This window comes from Polypterus senegalus, chromosome 18, assembly GCF_016835505.1.
Source record: "Polypterus senegalus isolate Bchr_013 chromosome 18, ASM1683550v1, whole genome shotgun sequence".
Lineage (NCBI taxonomy): Eukaryota > Metazoa > Chordata > Cladistia > Polypteriformes > Polypteridae > Polypterus > Polypterus senegalus.
The window spans coordinates 23,085,427-23,108,833 of NC_053171.1; the positions used below are offsets into that span (position 1 = coordinate 23,085,427).

At 37.6% G+C, this 23,407-nt stretch overlaps 1 protein-coding gene across 1 annotated transcript in view; it reads left to right on the forward strand.

Moving 5' to 3' along the window:
• Nucleotides 1–715: 715 nt before the first annotated feature.
• LOC120518724 (protein AHNAK2-like) overlaps nt 716–23,407 on the forward strand; it is a 62,238-nt gene continuing 39,546 nt past the window's right edge. The window contains exon 1 of the mRNA XM_039741653.1: nt 716–1,085. The gene's annotated coding sequence lies outside the window, so the exon portion shown is untranslated. The remainder of the gene's footprint in view (nt 1,086–23,407) is intronic.

The following is a 23,407-nucleotide window of genomic DNA, read 5'->3' on the forward strand; positions in this document are numbered from 1 at the left end:
TGTCATAATACTATAAACTATAGCTAGTCACTTTAGGTTCGCTCAAAAGGTTTAAGCTTTGTTTAAGAAATGAAAACAGCTGACATAGTGGCATGCTGTAGCCCTACAGCTCCAAGCTCCTGGGTTATATTCCTGGTCTGGCTTCTCTCTCTGTGGAGTTTTTGTATTTACTCCAGATTTGTGTGTTTAGTTAACTAGCATCTCTTAGTTGTCTTGGCATTCATGATTGGGGTCATGAAAAATAATTAAGTATATCCTACAACTGATGATGCAACCTTGGGGTGCTAAGAGAGGCTATGGTTCCCCCTACTCTGAACTGAACTAAACAGGTTTAGAAAAGGGATGGATGGATAATGATATCTAAATCTATATGAAAGCATCAACCATCAGAATCAGTGTCCCTGCACTTATTTTGGATGCTTATATCTGTACATCCATTCTCTGAACCCACTTTCACTAAATTATGATCTTCTGAGAATAAAAAGGCAGTCTTTTTATGCAATTCATTTTTTATCTGCTGCAGGGCTTGGGTGTTTGAAATTGGATAGGAGATATTAAAAAGGGAGGCTTGTTTACCTTTCGAGATGATATGCTATCTCCCAAAGCATTTTTTTTTTAAATCTCCACCCATTGGAGTGCCTGTTTGAGTAAGGAACATTATTAAAAAGCTTCAGTTTGTGTGTAGAAGTGACATCAGTCATTCAGTACTGAGTCACAAGGCAGCAGCGGTAAGGGAAAGAAAAAAGTAGTTGAACGGGGCGGGGGACTCGCTAAATAAAAGTAGATCAGCTGCTGTTGCTCTTCTGCTGGCATGTGTGTGGACTGCTTTGGTTACATGCACGTCCGTCGCTTACCACTCCTGCACTTCTAAGACAGGGATAGCAGCCAAGACAGGCGTTTGCATTCGCTATTTGTCTGGACAGACCACCCCCCTGCAGGTTTACGCTACAGAATGTAACTCCTAGAAAAATTCCATCCTCAGTTCCAACTTGGACTCTGGTAAACAGAGTTGGCTTCAGGCGTCTCCCCCTGGGCTTAATTCAACTTCAGGGCTACTTTGCTGCAACTTCAGAGTCTTTGCTCCGGTAAGTCTACCTTACAATGGAATATACTGCAAAGTTCTTGCATCCATTAATGCTAGCAGAAGTTGTTAAAGTTTACTTGGCGATAATTATGAATAAAGTCATATGCCTTTGGTAATGATCAGAAAGTGGCATTTAGACCTGTGAGAATAAGAAGCTTGACATTTGCTTTATTTACTCATGCAGTACAAGTAATCAGGTTCTATTATTGTATGAGCTTTATACTAGAAAAATGACAAAATGTAAAAATGAACACTAAAATAATATTTTTGTGCATTTACAAATAAGGATTATGCTTGTGTGTATATGCATACAATGTAAAGATACATGTGCATATACAGTAGAGTACACAAATAGAATTGCAGGTTCAAAACAAGGAGTCTAAATGGCAGATAGAAGTGTGTGTATGTGATAAAACTACTTGTTTAGAAAATAAAAGGTGGAGGAAATATATATAGGTTTGGATTAGGGTATGTTACTTACCTTTATATACTATGTAATAATGGAAAAGATATTTAATAAAATGGATGAAAGTGGTGGTGGCTCAGTGGAAAGGGGTCTACTGCTGCCCTAAGCTGACTTGTGCACTGGGCCACCCATTACAATACCACTCCCTCAGCTTCAAGTTAGGAGTTAAATGGACTGTTATAGTTATTTTGTGTGAAAAATTAGCCATGAGAATACCTCCTGCTTTCGGCAATATATATATATATATATATATATATATATATATATATATTGTTTTGAGTTTGAAGTTGTCAAATCAATTTTATTTTTGTATGGCGCTCTTCACTAAGTACAGCCTCAGAGCACTCTAACAAGCTTAGAGGTAAAATTCAATTACAAACTTTGGCTTTACAAAATACACACACATAAAAATACAGATTAGTTTAAACACCTTATAAACAAAGCAATTTCAGTCTTTTTAACACAAAATGCATATGCCTATTTATAATATTTTTGAGATAATTGTGTTTACATAAATGTAGAATTATGTTAATATGTGCATATATCTGTATTTAAGTGTATACTAGGCTGACCCGCCTTTTAAGGCGACCAACTTTTAAGTTGACCACTTCTTAAGGCAATTAAATATGTAGATCAATTTGATATTTTATACAAACTCATTAATTTGGTTATATTGCATTTGAGCGGTATTACTTTAATACTCATAGTTTCTGTTATTTTTGTAATGAAATTGAAACTTTTTTTCTATATTGAGGTCGCCCTTTTAAACCCCCCTGATATTTACTACGCGGTGAGGCATTTGTACTCCATCAACATTAATTATTTCCAGAGACATAATTTATTCTATTTTTCCAGCGCATCGCGCACAAAAGTAAGGGAACGATTGGAGCACCAGAACTCTGCTCACATCATGTCGCTTCGTACTGCAAGCTGCAAGTAGTAAATCTGTGATAAGCGGAATACGCTTTCAACTCACAGGACGGAAGGACAATCCCGACCGCTTTTATATAGTAAGAAAGAAGAAGAAGATATCGCACAGTCTGGAGTAGAAAATCATCTTTTACCTGGAAAAACGAAACTACAAATCCCATCGTGCATTGCAAAATGGACGGGGCGTGTGTGAAACTCCGCACCTACGTAGCACTCATGGGACAGAAGGACAATCCCGAGCGCTTTTATATAGAAGGATATGTAGCATATGAATAAATCAAAAGCTGAATATATATATATATATATATATATATATATATATATATATGGGGTGGCACGGTGGCGCAGTGGGTAGCACTGCTGCCTCGCAGTTAGGAGACCCGGGTTCGCTTCCCTTGTCCTCACTGCGTGGAGTTCCCATGTTCTCCCTGTGTCTGTGTGGGTTTCCTCCCACAGTCCAAAGACATGGATGTTAGGTGCATTAATGATTCTAAATTGTCCCGTGTGTGCTTGGTGTGTGGGTGTGCTCCAGCAGACCCCTGTGACCCTGTAGTTAGGATATAGCGGGTTGGATAATGGATGGCTGGATATACATATGTAAAGACTTGATTACAAAATATGAGGTTGAAAAAGTAATTACATATAGTGTTGAATTTGTGTATAAATGTCAAGCATTGAACCACATGCTGCACAGTATACCAATCAGTTTGATTTATGGGAAATGTCATGGAAAGCATTGTTCTTTGGCTAGTAGGGTATTAATCTGGTATATTATCCAGGGCTAGCCTTGTTTTAGAATAAATTAGTTCAGAGGATGTGAGGATACCACAATGTTTCATTGTATGAAAATTAAGGAGTAACCTGGTTGTGCTGGACTAACTGTAGCTTCCCAACCAACATCAGTGCATTTTTAATCCAGCAGGCTAAATTATGCATTTCTCCTGTCCACAACTGAACAGTACACAGGGTTTCACTCAAGCCCAGGTAGAGGACAGCCAATATAATACTCTATATGTTCATTTGTTTCAGTAAAACATTATTAACAGCATAGCTTAAAATCTTGGTTTTCAGTTGTATCCTATCAGGATGCCTCTTCAGACTTGGACCTTTACACAGTTACTTGTTATACTGAACTTCTTCAGCAATGCTAGCTTACATAGGTGGACAGTTTTTGGCTAAAACTCATTGAAACAGTCTCAGTAGGAACATATTGAGAGTGTAGCTTCAATAGATCTAATCACAGAATCACTGTGTTTGTAAACTTCCTTGCAAATAAAGGAGTGATAGGGTGGAACCGTCTAAATTTTTAGGACACAGAATGTAACAATAGGAGGCACTGACTATTTGGAAAGTCCTGCACTTTTTATTGGTCCAGCATTGGTATTCAGATATCAGCTGAGACAGAAACATGGGGTGACTGCCTAGCCCAGTGGCGTGGCAGGCAGTACACATAGTGTTCTTGGCTCCTGCTCCTTTATGTTGTTTATATGCAACAATGGACTGTATGCCAGCCAAGTGTGGTGTAGTGACTGCATAGCCTCCTATAATGGGTGATTAGGTGACTTAATTTGTGAAGTGACTAAATGTGCTGGGACTGTGAGTGGAAGGGTTAGGGTTCAATCAGGGGTGGAGCACAAACTGCTGCCAGGACTATTGTAAATACATAATGGATTTTGATTATAAAATATACTATCATTAAAACATAATCCATTTCAGGGTAATAGGTGCTACAGTCTGTCCCTTACAGTGCAAAGAAGGAACTAGCCCAAGACAAGAGAACTGTTTCTTTTATACTTTTACACACACAGCCAATTGTTCTTGTAAGCCCTATTTAGATTTGCTAGTTAATCCAAATTGTACATTTTTCAGAGGGAAACCAGAACTCAGAGAAAAACTTGTTTAGACCCTGGTGCAGTGACGGTGTGTAAATCCCATACAGGCAGTGACTAGGCTGGGATGAAAACTACTAATACTACTATTAAAATGACTTAAAATTCAGAAAATAAATAAATAACAACTATAAATTACTAAAAGCACACTGAAAGAGATAGGTCTTCAATTACAGTTTAAAAACAGCTAATGATGGCGAGTTCCGAAAATATTGTGGTAGTTTATTCCATAGGCGAGGAACGCTCTATCAGCCATTGTAGACAGCTTTGGGACAAGCAGAGAATTACAGGATGCAGACTGGGGAGAAACAGCAGTAGATGGAGTAAGTAAGTTCCAAAGATATGAGGATACAGTGGCATTAAGAGCCTTGTATATGAAGAGCAGAATCTCATATTAGTCTGCTCCTTAAAAGCAATGTAAAGAAAAAAGCACAACAGTTATAGAGGGATACGTTTTCTTATTAGTAGGTACACATATAATGCTATTTTGGATGTACGGTAAGTTCTGGATGGTCTTTTGGGAGAAAGCAACTAACAATGAGTTGCAGTAATCCATACACGTGCTTCTGAGTACTGACATTTTTAAATTTACAAAATAAATTAATACAGTTGTTACTTTAAGTAAATTCTGCAACAAGAACTGGGGGATGAAATTTAAAACTTGTTAAGGGAAGATTTTGCACAAAGATAGTTTTTCTTAAGATACAGAACTATAGAAACATGGAATAAATTACTAAGTAGTGTGGTGGAGTGTAGAACTTTACGAACCTTCAAATCTTGATTTGATATTATTTTGGACAATCTAGATTAATAGGAAGGATGAGCTTGTTGGTCTGAATGGCCCGTTCTCATCACAGCTTTTCTAACGCTCTGGAGCTTTAAGATAGCAGCACTAACCACTACACATTTTCCTTCATAATATGACTTACTTTTATGTGTAATGGTACCGGAAACTCAAGTTTTTGGACTCAGTGATAGGTTAGGCATTCGTCCCCGTGGTGTACAGTATACCAACCAGCTTGATTTATGGGAAAAATCATGGCAGGCATTTTTGTTTGGCTAGAAGGGTTCCTCTAATAATTTATGGGGTCTTTCATTTCAACAGATGAGTAATGTCAGACTTCCTTCATACCAGGCAGTGCAAAGGTTAAGAAACTCATCAGTCCACACTTAAGTATTTTCAAGTCATTATTTTACATACTTGATTTTACGGTTTTACGGTTTGATGTTAGATTATTTGCAAGCTTTTCTCAGAATTGTAACATTTCTTCATGATTTTCAATCATCTATCAATTTTTTAAACTTACTTATCCAGAGCAAAATGATTTAACTGCTACCACAGCTAAACTTGTTTTTAACAGTTCTGTGTACAGTAGTACTCTTCTTTGCCTTGTAAACTGTCCAGTGCAATACTGATTGATTGATTGTTTGATTGATTTGCAACAAGCAAGTTCTCAAAGAAGTTAAAATTTCTGTCTCTCAATCCTATGGACCTGGGTTCCATTCTAAGCCTGGTCACTGCATACAATAACATTTGCACATCCTCCCCATGTCTACATGTATTTGCTCACAACAGACGAGTTTCCTCCCTCATTCCAATGATGGGCATGTCATGTAAACTGGCAGCTCTAAACTAACCTGGTATGGGTGTGTATGCCCAGAATTAGGGCTGTGACCCCATCCAGGGTGGATTCCTGTTCTTGCCTTGCCCTTTGGGTCCCCATAAAACCAAAAAAAAAGTTTCAGGAAATGGACAGATGATTGAAACGTTTACAGCATTTATTTTGCCTTGTAAATTTGGGTATAATAATGCTTGCTTACTTCCATGTCTCCATTTATCTATCTATTCATTATTAAAATTTTTCAATGTCTAAGGAAGTCAATGTCTCAGAGAAACCAATGAACAGCAGGAAGAAGCAAGCTTACGTGAGATCCTCAGTCCATTGAAGGGCCCTGATGCATGCATATACATACTCGAGCTGGGGTCATAGAGATTTGTCTTTGCATTGTGGGAAGAAACTGGATTCCACTAGGGGGATTTGTGTTAACACAAGAGAACATTTTCTCAACACACAGAATGTCCCAATCACAAAATGCTGTAAGGTGTGTTATTTAATATATTCATAATTACTGACACTGGATGACACACAAGGAAAAGAATACCTACCAGCTTTGCCTTTTATGTCTGCTATTACCACATTGTCTTATACAGTTCCCCCTGGCTTCTAATATCTCTCAACTTGACTCCCAATTTAATTCAACAGTGCTCACCCTTTATTTCTACCAGGTTCATGACATTCTAAGGTAGACGATGAGGCCATCAGAGATATTTATATTTTAAAACCATTCAGAACAAAAATAAAGAATGGTGTGCAGGGTGTGGGCACAGCTGAATGTAGGGCGGGTCACACATTTAGCAGCTTACCGTGTTTAATCTGTATGGCACTGAACAACTAGTCATGGTTATGGGTGAGCCGCACAAGGAATGCTGCAATTCCTTTTCCCACTTATGAGCAAAGTAAGTCAAATAAGGGTGGTGTTACTGCATGGTGTTTCTACTATTTGCACACACTGTCGCTACATTCATAGGCAGCAAACCTTACTTGGCATTTCCTTTACACAACAGCATCCAGGCCTCTGTCAACAAGGTTCTCTTACTTTCGTTGAAATATAGGTGGGTAAAGAAATGAGAAAGGCATCCGTATAATTATACAAAATGCCTGTAGCCAAATGCAGGATGTCTCATATATACAGTACCTTCAGAAAGTATTCAGACCCCTTCACTTTTCCACATTTTATTATGATGCAGCCTTAGGCTAAAATCATTTAAATTAATTGCTCCGCGTATCAAACAACACTGAATAACCCCTGACTGATAAAGTGAAAACAGGATTTTAGCAATTTTTTCCAAATTTGCTCAAAAGTTACAAAAAATGAAATATTTCATCTGCGGTGGGCTGGCGCCCTGCCCGGGGTTTGTTTCCTGCCTTGCGCCTTGTGTTAGCTGGGATAAGCTCCAGCAGACCCCTGTGACCTTCTAGTTAGGATATAGCGAGTTGGATAATGGATGGATGGATGGAAATATCTCATCTACATGAGTATTCAGGCCCTTTACGTAATTCTTCATAAACGGCAAGTTTTGTACCCTTGTCCATCCATCCATTATCCAACCCGCTATATTCTAACTACAGAGTCATGGGAGTCTGCTGGAGCCAATCCCAGCCAACACAGGGCGCAAGGCAGGAAACAAACCCCAAGGCAAGGTGCCAGCCCACCGCAGGGCGCACACACACACACCAAGCACACACTAGGGACAATTTAGAATTACCAATGCACCTAACCTGCATGTCTTTGGACTGTGGGAGGAAACCCACGTAGACACGGGAGAACATCTAAACTCCATGCAAGGTGGACCCGGGAAGCGAACCCAGGTCTCCTAACTGCGAGGCAGCAGCGCCTCTGTGCCGCCCCTTTGTACCCTTGTACTTCTTGTATTTATATTTGGTAATCCTTCCATTCCCTCCCCCTTATAATTATTATTTGTTTTCTTATTAATCTACCATGGTCTCTACTGATGTTGAGTCTGTTCTGGGTTGGGGGTGACCTTTATCGCACCTCACACTATCAAAGAAAGAAAGAAAGAAAGAAAGAAAGAAAGAAAGATGCAACATAAATACTTAATTGGTTTGAATTGATACATTCTTATGATGGACTGGCACCCTGACTAATGCTACTTCCTACCTTACAACTGATCAGCCAAAACAAGCTATGGGCTCCTGTGATCCTAAAACTGTTTACAGACAACTCTATCTGCTTTTAATAGTTATCCACTTTCCAGAGTAGAATTGCCAAAGTCTATACCAAAACGTGAACAGCACAAGGCAGGAACTAACAACTCTGTCACAGGATACACTCATGGACACACCCACCACAGGCCGTTTCAGAGTTGTCAGTCCAATTAGCAACATGTCTTTGGATTGAGAGAAGAATATAACGTCTGCCAAGAAAACTGAGGAAAACAACAAAAAGGATATGAAAACTCCACACATAAGGGCATCCCAGCCAGGAATTAAATGTAACTCCTGACTCTTTAGGTCAGTAACACTGTGTGTTGCACTGTGCCACTCTGCTGACCACATTTAATAAATAACATGCATCTTTACTGTTATGAAGTGAACCACTGAAAATTTAAAGACGAGGCTTATCTGTGAACATGCCTAAAGCTAAAATGGAGGGTTTCAAGACCAGAAAAAGTAATTGACTAAAATATAATGTGAAATCTAGAAAGCCTTTCTTTTTACTTGCAGACATCATTATGATAAATCATGCATGCCAAAGTTGTGATTCAAACAAAGGTTATAGCAACATAACCTCTATTTATTTAAATTATGCCTGCAGAAATGTGTCAAAACCTATACTCTACATCATAAAATGCATTCCATCTTCTTATCTGGATCATGCACGTACACCTCGCTTAGAAGGCCACAATTTCTTCTTCTTAACCCTTTAACCATTTACTATCAAAATTAATTGTGATGGGGCAAATAGGTGTTTCATTCAGTACTCCACATGAACTTTGATGCCACATTTGGTGTCTCATCCAGGTATTGGTGTATATGCAAAATTTATTTTTCAATTCCCCATGCATGTAGGATAAAAATATATATATAAAATGTACAGACAGATTGACCTGGTAGTGCTGTACATAATGCATAACTGGTGTGAGAACTAAAGCATAAATGAAATAAAATGCAACTTAATTGGAATTTTTTTCATTCAACAGTTTTATTGCTATTGCCGCACAGATACAGATCTGGGTTCAGTTCCAATCCTAATAATACTCTTTGTGTTGTGTGTGCATGTTTTCCCAGTGTAAAACTAGGTTTTTGGTGCTTGCTCAGTATTTTTTTTGTAATTCCCAAAAATTATTAGGTGGTTCTAAGTTGGCCTGGTGTGGCCTATGTGTGTACCTACTGATGGGATGTCCTCTCATCCAGGGTTGCAATCTGCATTATGTCAGATGCAGTCAGGATAAGTGCTGATCTACTTTGATCCTGCAAAAGAAAAAAAAAAACGTTCTGAAAATGAATGGAATAAATTCTTCTATCTATCCATCCATCCATAAAGCCCATTTATGCCAATTGAGGATGTTTGAGGGCTTTATACCACTAGCATTGACCTCAATTCAAGAATCAAACCCAAAATGAGTACCAAGACATTATAGGGAACACATTTCTGATCACATAGGTTACTTGTGCAATTAGTGAATGACTTTTTTATGTGTGTAATTAATGTTTTTTTCTTTCTATAAGCTGGTATGCAAACAACACTATAATATGTATTGGTAATGGTAAAAAAGCATATGAATTAAAAATGTAACAACTAACCACACTCCTTTCTATCTCAGCCCAAAAAAGACAAAAATAATACCCTACCAAAAGCTCGGCGACTTAACCCCAATCGATTTCAATTAAAAAAATAACAGAGATAAGCTTTTTTTACATATTTATTAGCAAAGTTAAAATTGTAAAACACTATAACTCTCTGTAATATGCTTTACAACTTCCTGCAAAGCTCTGTCTACCTCTAAAGTGTTAAAAAATAGTGTCTCCGGATTCCTGGATGTTTATTTCATCCAAATGTATCCAGCTTTGTGGTTTTGTTTTCCTCTCTTCCACTGCAACTTATTGTATTTAGTATCAGTTTTATTTACAGATTGTTACAACAAAACTGAAATATTTCGAGTTACACTCTCATTAGTGTCAACAAGTAAAACGTGGATAAAAGCAGTTATGAATAAGAGCAATATACTTTTAAAATGTATGGTAGAAGCTGAGCCTCTCTTTGCAGAAAGACTAAAATAGGATATCATCATGGCCCGACACAAATCTTATTATGTATACATTTTATCACACTCAATGCCACTAGAAGGCCTCATACTGAATTTGAGATGAAAGTCAACAACTAGAACAAAATGTGTTTTTGGTGATGTCATTTAACCTATTTACAGACAAAAGGTGCTCTCTGTGGAATCACCATGTAACATTTAAATTATGGGTCAAACTCTCACTGAATTGGCATTCTATTGATGGTATCCATTAGAAGGCCAGCTATTGACTACTTGCCACTGCCATGCAGGTCTGTCAGATGCACAGTATGAGCCATGTAGACAGATGTAGAGTGGTCTTCAGGGATGAGTGGTGCTTGTGGAAACCACCAGATCTATGCCTGCAGATAACACAGGCAGCCGTAAAATTTGAACAACATTATTGCACAATGCACTGCCAGGACAGAATTTTCACAAATGGATCACCATTGCATGTGACTACTAGTCACCTTTGCTGCATTTTAATGGGTAGTTTGACAATACATCAAGGAGTGCTCATCACCCATTGTATGCATTTACATAATGTGCTTGCTTACTAGACATTTTCCAACAAGACAATGCTGAAGCACTTTAAATGCAATCTGATTGCTATGAGTCTACTTTGGCATAGAATCGTAAACCAAGGAGCATTAAGTGGTTAACCTGCTCCCTCCTGATGCACACCTCACTTCTGAGATCCAAAATGAGTTTCTTAATCTCATGTCAATGCAGTTGATATCAAAGTAAAAAACCACTGAGGTCTTCCATGCCAGATCACAATGCATCCTTAATCAGCACTGGCCATAAGCAATGACCAATATCTGCAATCAGGCTTTTTCCTTGGCAGCTTGCATGCCTGTACTGTAGGGAAATCCAAGTCCTGCAGGTCTGTTTTCTCCATGTAGAATTTAGCTCCTGGCTCCACATCTTGCTACCCTCTCTTACATGTGTAATGCTTCATTTTCTAAATACATGGCAACCATATCATTGAAATGGTATGGACATTTAATTTGGTCAAACCATACCATTATATGTTTGAGCTTTATTAAAGTCCTTCATGTTTTCCACTTTCAGAGATTGACCATGTTTGTCTTCCATTAATGATGGCTACAGTTCTTGGCTTTTTTATGCCGTTGATTTGCACCTTCTTTGCTTTTCATGACCCAGTCTTCTCTGTCAGTGAAGTTTTCCATGCTTATAGATAGCACTCCACAACAACCCAAATTAGATGAAGCCAGGAATTAATTTCAGGGAGTAATAGGAAAGTATAAAAATCATAATGATGTCTATAAACAAAACATTGGAAAATTCATAAAATATAACCATCCCCCCAACCCCGAAATCCACACCCTCGGCTATACCTTTGAACATAATGCTACTAATTCATAGCTGAGTACGCTTGTGGGCTGCACAAAATGTCTATCATTCTGCACTGGAAATTCACAGCAAAATAAAACTAATGGTGATGAAGGATCAAGATACTAAATGTCATTATTTTAAAGTGGCACTAACTGCAATTTACTAATGCTTATGTTTCATGCACTGTAATTTCTTCAGTACTTGTGCAGAAGTAACTGCTTTCTCATAAATGCTCCCATGTCTATGTGACGTTTGTATGTTGTCCCCATGTCTCTATGGGTTTTCCTCCAGGTATTCAATTACCTACATCCCAAAGGCATGAAGTGAGGTTACGGCCATGTCACATCAGATAAGTTTTCCAGTGACTTTCAGTTGTAGCTTTCCTTTACATAATTTTAGTGAATCAAAGGCAGTCAGTGGCATTCTCCTATGACCACCAATCATATAGACTCAGTCCAACTCGACTCACCCTAAGAAGTCAAACATGTTGGATTTTTTCTTAAGTCATAGGAGCAGGCTCTGTGTGCATGAGAGGTGAAAACTAATGAATGCTCATCCGGACAAACAATACTGTACATATAATGCAGCAACAAGCAACAAGAAACACAGGTGTTTGGGGCCTCACAAATGGATGAGAAGCTTGTCTGTCTGATGTCTTGTGGTTTACGTGCCACGACAGAATGAAAAAAGAAAAGGACAGTAATAATAACTGAACTTATAATGCCTGTTAACCTTTTGCACAGCACTGGCTCCATCAGGCAGCACATTATTGGCCGCCAGAAAAAGGATTAAGCAAGATTGTGATGGAGGGTTGGCACGCAATTTGCTGAAATCGACATGACGTGATTTTGAGTCATGTAAACCGACATAGTCCTGGCGACAAGATCAGCAACTGTGGCTGGCAAGTCTGACTTACCCTACAACTAAAAGACACGTAATGCGATATTGGCTTAAGTGTCAATTCTAAAACTGTGCAGGTGTGGGTTTGTGAGTATAATCTGTGATGCATTGATGACCTGTCCAAGTAAGCTTCTGTCTTGTACTCAGTGTTGCCGCTATAGGCTCTGACCTTCTATAAATAGATGTGAGAATGTTATGTTATGCTATGCATTTCTCATACAGTGCTATGAGCTACACTGTCGTAAAGAGTGCTATACATGCGTTTCCTTTAACTTTTTAACAGAGACATCTCTCAAAGCAGCCACTCATCCATCACAAATACGGGAATAAAAAGTGTGGAAATTACATAAGAAACAAATTCAAAGCATCTACATACAGTATAATTTGTTCTTATGGTACACTATGGTCTGCACACTCTCTGCACTGAAAATAAAGGGCTTACCACCTTCCAAAAATTCACTTTGACAATCTTGATGAAGTAAAAGAAGACTCTTAAAATCAGGATGGCTTTTACCACCATAGACTGTAGGAGCCATGACATCATTATGCCACTTTTAACTAGGGTCCACTAGGCCACTTGTCACACCTATTCACCCATTTTCTAAACTTTATTCAGAGCAGGACACAGTATGTCAGGGTACAATATAAATAAAAGTGATTCATTTTTTAAGATAAATATTAAAATTTGGTGATTACTTGATTACTTTAGCTGAGTACGCTTGTGGGCTGCACAAAATGTCTATCATTCTGCACTGGAAATTCACAGCAAAATAAAACTAATGGTGATGAAGGATCAAGATAATAAATATCAGCAGGTGGTGGTGCTGCTACCTCAAAGCTCCAGAGTCGTAGGTTCAAATCCTAGTCCAATCACTTTCTGTGTGGAGTTTGCATGATCCCTCTGCATCTGTGTGGGATACTTGGGTTTTCCATCCACATTCCAATTATGATAAGTGGTGAATCCAAACTGGTGCAGTGTGAGTGAGTGCTGTTTGCGCAGTGATGGACTGGACTCAGGCCTTAGATTGGTTCCTGCTTTGTGTTTTAATTTGATATTAGTGACTGAATTGTATGACCTGAAAGTGGTTTGAATTTAGTGAGTTTGAAAATGAAATGATGTATGGATTATTATTATTGAATTAAGTATAGCTATGTGTTTCTTAATTAGAGAACCATCCATACATCTTTATATACCTGTATAGCAGATGTTTTTCCCCATGTCAGTGTAAGATTACTCCATTTTGTACTGGAGCCTTGGTGAGCCAACTGACTAGTCTTTGGCGTTGCTTGAACCAACATCCTTTTGCTTTAGCCAATACTGGAGAAATTACCTGCCTATTATTTTAAAATGGTGTAGAATAAGAACGTGTCTAGTAAAGTATTACCAAGGAGAAGGCCTAAAGTCATGGACCAATGTTGCATGTACAATAAAGCGTGAAATGTAAATAAAAAAAAATAAATAAGCGTCGGTCCCACGTCTGAATCAAGTGAGACTGTGCATTTGTCTGATCTTTTTAGGCCACTTGCACCGAAGTAAACAATGTGACTTACTGATTTTTCCAGAGATGTACGAAAGTGATAGATGGCCAGTTTGGGTACTTTACTTTACAGTTTCTGCCAAACTGCTGACTGAACATTTACCTGAATATAACGAAGGGGAAAGCTGAGACGTTGCAAGATTTTACTATGAAAGTTCCAAGGGTGTGTAAATGCAGTTTGAGCATTACTGTAACTTAGTTTATTATTACACTGTGAAATAATCTAATAGTATACAGGTTGTGGCCATTGTAACAAGGATCATAATTCAGCAGGGTGTTTGGATTGTTTAAATAAATAGTTCAATCACTTCCAATTACAGAACCTTTGATTACTAACACCCAATGTGATATACATAAGGCATGATACAAGAATATGTTAAAATGTAAGACATTTAAAACATCTGCAATACTTACATAGTCAACTTGCCATTGAAAACATCTAATGGACAATGTGGCTTGAAAAAATATTTTTGCATTTCTGTGTCAATTTTATCTAATAAACTATTTTTGATTCTACTTGTTGTGAATTCTGGTGTCACATATCATGCCCCAGAAGTCAGGATACTAAAGCAGCTCTTCACATAATGTTTATTGTCATTTCCAAAGATATCCACTTTCCCTTTGGTGAGCCTGTGAAAGAGGCCTTGAGTCCCCAAGCGTTACAGTCCACAGAGAGCAGACCCCAAAGTAATAATTCTTCTCACCTTACTATTGTTGCTGTCTGAGTTACAAAAGCAGAGATCTGATAAAATCTCAGAATTAAGTCAACACTTCTCAGCGTCCTTAGAATGTACCTCTGTACATTCTGAGTATTTTAGATGACATTTAAACTACTGTCCAGTGCAGTGATTATTATTAAGTCTGTAAAACTGCTAATAATTTTTACATTTTCACCACTTAAGAGGCAGTAGTTACACTACAGCTTGTATGTTTCCTTCAATGTTATGCTCCTGGTAACGTGGCTGGCACCACATCAGCAGGCATTTGACCCCATCCTTAAATGACTGCTTTGCAACTGTTATAAATGAGAAGATTACAGGACCAAAATAATACCCTGTAGGCAAGTACAGCTGCATGATGGAGAGCACATATAATGACTGCTCACCTTAACAGACTGCCCCTTGTTGAAGATGAAGCTCATTATCTAAAGAATGTGAGAGTTGGTATAACTAGAGCCAGAAAATGAGCCAGGACAAGTATATCTTTTGCCAAGGATGGTGAATTTAAGCAGAGAGGTTTGTAGGCATAGATCACGTGAGCCTGATATTTAAAAAGATCAATCAATCAATCAACATTTATTTCCAAATAAATACTTTGCTCCTTCAGCTAGTCTCCATTTTAGAAACAATTCCCAGTGCTATAAGTAAAGATGGCATCTAAGCATCCTGATTTTACAGTATATTCCTCAAAGTACAGCAAAAGACAGCACTGATGAGGAACTAATAGAGTGAAATTAATGAAAAGGCATAAAAATAGTTGAGTCCTGTTGGAATTTCTGATTATTACTTTTCTGGACACTGCAGGAAAAAGATCCTGTGCAGCTAAAAAAATATTATTTAGAACATTGTGTCTGTATAGATTTTCGTAATATAAAACTCCATTGCAGATGGAAATGTTATACCCTATTTATATGAACACTGCTCTAGTTTTAGCATAGCTCTTTTTATTTTTTTTTTTATTATAACAGTGGAACAAATTTGTGGACGGTAATTGTCACAGAACTGCTCTACTGAGCACATTGCCATGTAAATCTCTGTCAGTCTAACTTAGGAAATTTTGTAATTGTATTAATGTGTAAAACAAATATTAATGCGTTACAATAACATCACTAATCAGTAATCAAGTTTGTACCCACTGTTGGAATGTTTTGAATGCTCTTTTACACACTATGGCAAACAAGAAAGGCATATTGTACAAAGTATAACAGTAGTGCTAGTATTGTTATTTATGAAACACTTTAGCTCTGACACCTATGACCTGTAACTACAAGACTAAATCTGGCCAGTGTAGACTGATCTATTAAACAGTGTCATTTTCTTTTGGAATAAGTATGTAAATATGGAATTATTGGAAACACAACACACTTGCACATCCAATTTCTATTTTTGTATTGTCATTTCATGTCATTTTCTAACTGGCTTAGTTCTAAACAGGGTCATGTGGGATGCTGGAGCCAAACCCAGCCAGCATAGGATGCAAGGCAGGAACAATCTAGATAATGCACCAGACAATCACAGGGTAAACACACATACACAGGGACAATTTAATATCGGAAAATTTACATAACCGGCATGTCTTTGGACTGTGGGAAAAAACCAGAGCACCTGAAGGAAACCCACGCAGACATGGAGAAAACATTCAAACTACACACAGGGAGGACCCGAGACATAATCCCAGGTCTCCTTTCTGAGAGGCATCAGTGCTACCACTGTGCCACCGTGCGGCCCTATTTTGGAATTATGTTGCCTAAATTAAATAGCTTTGAGCTTTTTTCTCTTGGTTTTATAGCCAATAGATAGGACCACTGAGTGGTAGTCCAGGCACCTGTAGTACATTCTCTGCAGATCTCATAACAGCACAAGTCCTTAAACACTGTAAAACGTTGTATGTTGTAATAAATGGCAAGTTATTTAAAATGATCATATTACAATTAAATAGCATATCAGCTGCATTTTTAGACATACTGTATATAAGAGGACTTTGCACTCTACATCAGTGAAAATTAACAATAAATGTCTGCAACTTATTCTGTGAATATTTTGAAATGTCCCGTTTGCTGTTGTAGCGTAACAGAGCAATCCTTTTCCTAAAACACATGCAGTTTGCCCTCAAAATGGCAGTGCACAGTAATGTGCCTTTTGTTACAATGGACAATTATAGAATTTATTTTGATGGAGAAAGAATCTGTAATGAACATTCCCAAACTAACATACACAGAGGCAGTGTATTAAAGTACTGTTAGTGGTTGGGATTCATTAATACCATATTTCCCCAACGATAGGCCACGGCTTATACATTAATTTTACAAACCTGCGTATTGGGTGCGGCTTGCTTAAATGGGGTGGCCTACCTAAAAACATTTCAGTCGCCATTCCTCATGCCTTCATTTTGATGGCTATTGTTGAAACTATCTGATTGTCCTCATGCTGTGCGAGAATCCATTCTTTAAGTAGCTTCTCTAATTTTGTCCAATTTGCTTTACTTGTATGCCTTGCATGCCTACGTGGCAGAAGCACATACAAAGCTTCCTCATCTTTCCGCCAATTTCTCACTTGTTTATCATCTACTTCAAAGTGGTGTCCAGCTGAACAACTGCCATTTTCTTTCACGAAAGCAACGACCTGGAGCTTAAATTCTGCAGCATAGGACTTAATATAATAATATTGGTAAGTGCAAAATTTTATCAATTTAATTGTTCACGCACAACTATAATATCACTATAGAGTTGTAAAGGCCTACAGGGGTGTTCCAAATTACATGTTTTTACTTCAGATTGGTAAATTCAGTAACGTCACGGCTAATAACATGGGGCGGCTTATTTCAGAGTTTTAAAATATAAATGAGCATTTTCTGCGGCTTATAGAATGGGGCAGCTTATCGTTGGGGAAATACGGTAATGGTGTTAGGATATGTGAATCTTTGTTAATATTTTCCCTTAAATACATATTTTTCTATTTTCACAAACCATTTCTAGAAACTGTAATATTTAGTTATTACCTTTATTAATATTGTTATTCACTTTGTTATATGTTTTGTTTTAAATTTTGCCATGAAGCCATTTGGTTTTTAATGAATGTTGGCATTTTGAGGCAGTAAGCTGTTGACCAGGGTGTACTTCCCAGAAGGTGAGTGATGTCATTGGTGTGGTTGTTTTTTAGGAGAGTAGCATTACCTTCTCAGTGTCCAAGATTGTGGATTCTTCTAAAAGGGTTTCACACTCCAACATGTTGAACAGTGTCTCAAGGGCAAAGAAACAATCTCTTTTGATTGTTATTATGATTTCATATTAACTCGCCTAGTTACTTGACCTGCTTTGATGAAAATGAACGTAACAACAGGTGCAATGGAGAGGCAACAGCAAGACACCCTCCAAAATGGGAATGGTTTTGCAGATGGTGGCCACAGACAGCTCCTCTCTCCTTATCCTTCCTGATTGATTCTTCTGTAGCTTTCCATTTTGCTAGTGTCCTTGTCACTATTGGTAGCATGAGGTGGTAACTGCATCCGATTTAGGTTGCACAGATAGTGCAGTTCCTCCAGAATGGCACATCCATACGTGCCATCACAGTCTCAAGAGCATAGAGGAGATACCAGGAGATGGGAAGGATAAGTTGATTCACAGTTGCTTAGGCTTCCTAACTGAACAGATCAATATCCCTGCAACTTAACTGACTTGGTGTTAGACTGTGATGATTAAGTGTACCCTTAATTTTTTTTCAGCAGTATATAAGGTTAAAATAACATTTTGCCATTTTTCCATCTAACATGTGGGTTCAGAGAAAGGCCAAGTGGTTACTGAAGACTTGAAGAAATGGCTGTGAGTGCAGGATTCAGAGTGGGCTATACAGTATCTGGTTGTATGTATCTTGTTGGTCCAAGGCTGTTGCACATATGGGTGATTCTGCATAAAAATGAAGCAAATACATCTAGCTGTCCTATGTGTCTGCTGCAACAATTCAATTACTAGTAATAAAAAGTGTTGCAAGCCTTTTGGGCAACCCTTATAGCATGTCATGCTGTCTAGGCACGAGTGAGAAATTTTGCTGAGTAGAATAAGGATAGACCAAGACTTGAAATCATTAAAGTGGATTTAAATCCCACCTTTGGCTAACTGTGTGACTCTGAACACATGCCATAATCAGGCTGATCTCAAATTCTCAGACTTCCCTTTCTCTCAGCAGGATGTTATTATGAAGAGGGTGGAGGTACACTTCAAGGGCAGATTTTTTTTAGTTTCAAGCAATGCCTTTTTAGTAGCATTTATTAATGTGTGGCCATATGTTTTGGTTTACATCATATTTTGTACCAGGGCAATTTCTCAATTATCGTCAATGCAAAAACTCTTCACTCACCCGTTTTATAACAAGGTGACCATTCCTTTCTATTGAGACCACTCTTAATGCTGTGTCAAAGTATAAAAGCAGAACTCTACAATAACAAAAATATAATAATGCTAGTATAATACTTTATGATACAATAGGATACAGTTCTACTGTGAGATATCCAAGCCATTAAAGCTTCATAAAATATCGCAGTTGTTAAGTGCATACTTTACAATCAGCAGCCAACCCTTCTCTTCTAGTTTTGCACCATCTTACTTGTTAAACAAGGCTCAATAAAAATTGCACACAGTCTGCCAGACTAAATCTAAATGTGTTGACATGTCATCTGACTTTTCAAAGTCGGAATTTCAGGTCATGGCAGTGTTACCTGAGCTTCTGCATAGTATTTTAATACCATCAACTAAATGCCTCTAGCAAAGGAAATAAACAAGCTTTGGCCATTTCAAATTAGAAAGTTTACAGAATGAAGACTTTGTTGGATTACCATTCATTATGTGTTAAAAATATGCACCATAAGTGTATAACATTTTATCATCTGTTAAAAGTCTGTGTAGTAGTACCATTCTGTTAAAATGAGTGTGGAGCTTGATATATACAGTAAATAATTTTAATTTGTATCAGTATAGTTTGATTTTTCTAATGCTAAAGTAAAAAAAAATAATGTAGAAGTAATGTATCCATGTCATTGCTTTCATTCGTCTTTCATTAATCCCAACAATACTGACCACATGAGAGAAATCAACCCTGGATTAATGCTCAAGACCAATTTAAAGTCACCGATGAACATGATATGATTGTCCTATGGTTGAAGGGCTATAATCATTTTTAAATCAATGGTAATATTTTAACTTTTAAGGGTTCTTCAGAGTGCTGCCATTACTTATTACATGTTGCAGAACTACTACTGTGGCATAATGTTTAGTAGTATCTGGATACATTTTAAGAGATGCTTTCCAGATGAAAGACTCTAAATTGACAGGATCTATGAAACTGCCAAGTAATTGATCATTTCCAGGGCTACTCTAAAACAAAGCTGGTTAGCAAAAATAGTTCCATTAATTACTTTAATATTAGATGAATAAAAATGTCATGGACCCTTACCTGTCAATATACAGTGGATTCAGAAAGTATTCTGACCCTTTCAATCTGTTAGCCTTTTGTTATGTTGCAACCTTGTGCTAAGATCATTTAAATTCACTTCTTCTCTACATCAAGCAACACTCAATACTTCACAATGACAAAGTGAAAACAGGATTTTAGACATTCTTGCAAGTTTATTAAAAATAAAAAACTAAAATATCACATTGACACAAGTATGTAGACCTTTTGCTATGACACTTGAAACTTGGCACAGGTGCATCCCATTCATTGATCATCACTGAGAGGTTTCTACAACTTATTTGGAGTCTACCTGTGATTAAGTCAATGGACTGGACATGATAATGAAAGGCACACACCCTTCTATAGTTGAGCAAAAGCCAGGTCATGAGGTCGAAGAAATTTCTTGCAAAGCTTAAAGAGACAGGATTTGTGGTGAGACACAGATCTTAGAATGGCTACAAAAGAATTGTGCAGCATCGAACGTTCCCAAGAACATCATTTCAGTCACAATTCTCAAATGGAAGAAGTATCATTACTCAAAGTTATTGTCTGCTTTTTTTATTTTTTCATTTTTATTACTATTTAATTTAATATTGTTTCTTTGTATCAGTATACTGCTGCTGGATTATGTGAATTTCCCCTTGGGATTAATAAAGTATCTATCTATCTATCTGTCTATCTATGGAACAAGCATGGCTCTTCCTAGAACTGACCACCATAGAAACTGTGCAATCATGGTAGAAGAGCCATGATAAGAGAGGTGCTCAAGAACCGTATGGTGACTCTGGTTGCAACGCATTATGACAGAGTGGCCAGACAGATTCCTCTCTTCAGTAAAAAGACACATGGAAGTCAACTTGGAGTTTGCAAAAAGGCACCTAAGTAATTCTTAGAGTATGAGAAACAAGATTCTCTGGTCTGATGAAACCAAGATTAGTGTCAAGTCTGGAGTAAAACAGGCACCACTCATCATCTGTGCAATGCCATTCTAATGGTTAAGCATGGTGGTGTCAGCATCATGCAGTGGGGTTTTTTTTCAGCTGTAGGGATTGACAGATTTAAACAGGGTGGAGGAAAAGCTGAATGTAGCAAAGCACAGCGATACCCTAATTATAAATCTGTGCCAGAGTGCTCTGATTGTAGGCTGAAGGATCATCTTCCAAAAGGACAATGACCCCACGCACAAAGCAAAGACAACACATCACTGACTTAGGGTCAACTATGAGAATGTCCTGGAGTTGCCCAGACACAGCCTGGAATTGAACCCAATCAAAACTCTCTGGAGAGACCTGAAAGTAGATGTGCACTGACAGTTTCCATCCAACCTGACAGAAGTTGGAAGAATCTGCAAAGAAAAATGTCAGAAAATACCCAAATCCAGGTCTGTGAAGCTTGTCACGTCAGGCCTAAAAAAACTCCCAGCTGGAAGTGCAGCAAAAGGTGCTTTAATGAAGTGCTGAGTAAAGGTTCTGAATACCTGCATCAGTGTGATATTTCAGTTTCTAATTTTAATTAATTTGAAAAAAGAATCTAGAATAATGTTTTAGCTTTGTTATTCTGGGATTATTCTTTGGTATTCTGGTGGGAATAAACTAATGCCCATAGAGGAAACTTACAAAAACTATACACACAAAGCTCTTATTCAATAATGGTTACAAAGACCACAGTAATGTGAGCAATTCGAAAATATCAACAACATGCTATGTCTGTGATTAATATAGGAAAACCAGCTGAGTTACCCAAATGAGAAATTGGAAAAGTGGAGGTAACTGATAATTACAAATGACTTATTATCTAACTTCACTATCCTTAAACTTATTACCTTTATTAATATGTCTTTTGTTAGGGCTAGGAAATGTCTTTGTATACAACAGTCTTGGCTTTTACTCCTGGTGCAAAAAAAAAAAAAATAAAATAAAATACTCAGGGCTGATTGGTGCCATCACAAAAATAGTGAGAGCGATATTTAATTAATGAAAATGCTAAATGTATATTGAACTTGGATTTCTCTGTCAAAGTGCAGAAATATTAACTATGACAGTTTCATCATAACCTATGGGGCAGTCTTTCGCGGGTGATAGATAACACTGTAGTATTTCTTGCCACTTGCTCTGCCCTGTCAAAAACCTGGCTTATTGTGAGAAGAATTTGTATTCCAAGTCTCAAGAGTGTGGCATGATAAACAAAGTAGTGCATAAAGGACAAAGAAACAAAAACAGATTGTGGTTTCTAGATATAGAGATTATCCACAACACAGTACATTCATGAGTAACGTAGGAAATACCTTTCTTGAAAGCCCTTCATCAACTGAAAAAAGTCAAAGCACTCCAAAATCAACTAAAGTCAAAGAGCTTTATTATTTGGACCTCCAGTTCAGTTCCCTGTGTGTATGCTGGCTCTGATGACATTCCAAAGATACAGATGTTAGGTTAATTGGCAACACTAATTTGGCCCAGTATTAGCGAATGTGGCTTTGCACTTGAGAAAGTCTTACGATAGGCTAGCATCCTCCACATGGTTGGTTTTTCCCTTGTGCTTAGATGGACTTCTTATAATGCTGCAGTGGTGGAGAATGGTTCTGAAAATGAATACTTAGTTTCTGTGGTAAATATGAGCACTGCATAGAAACTGATGCTCATCTGTCGTGCAACCCTCCATTGCATATGTGGTCAAATGTAGGGGATATCTAAATTTAACAAGAAGGAAGTCCATGTTTTTTTGGGATGTGCAAGCTGAAATGTCTTGGCCCGTGCACCTGTTACAGTAAATATCTTTTATATTTTGTAATATCATCTACAATGTACTCCATACAGTAAAGCAATCGTTGAAAGCCAATGGATAAATAAAATGTTATTTTTAAATGCCATTGTTTTTACATTATTACTCTGATAAAAAATGATTTGTTTTTTTTTATCTATTTTCATTTGATTAGATGCATGGTATGGTTACAGTTAAAAATGTGTCCAGTGCTCTGAACCTTTGCTTGGTGATGATTGTGGCACAAGAAAAAGTTGAACTGAATTGCACCTAGCAGTCAGAAGTAAATATTCTTTACAATAAGTCCATAACACAGAAGATATTTTTGTATTACAACTAACATTCTATGTGGATGTCATCCAAGTTTTTGTTTACTGTGAGTTCTTAACCTAAAGAATACTGTCATGGTAGTAAATCCAGCCATAATGTGGATATTCATAATCGCTAAAACATT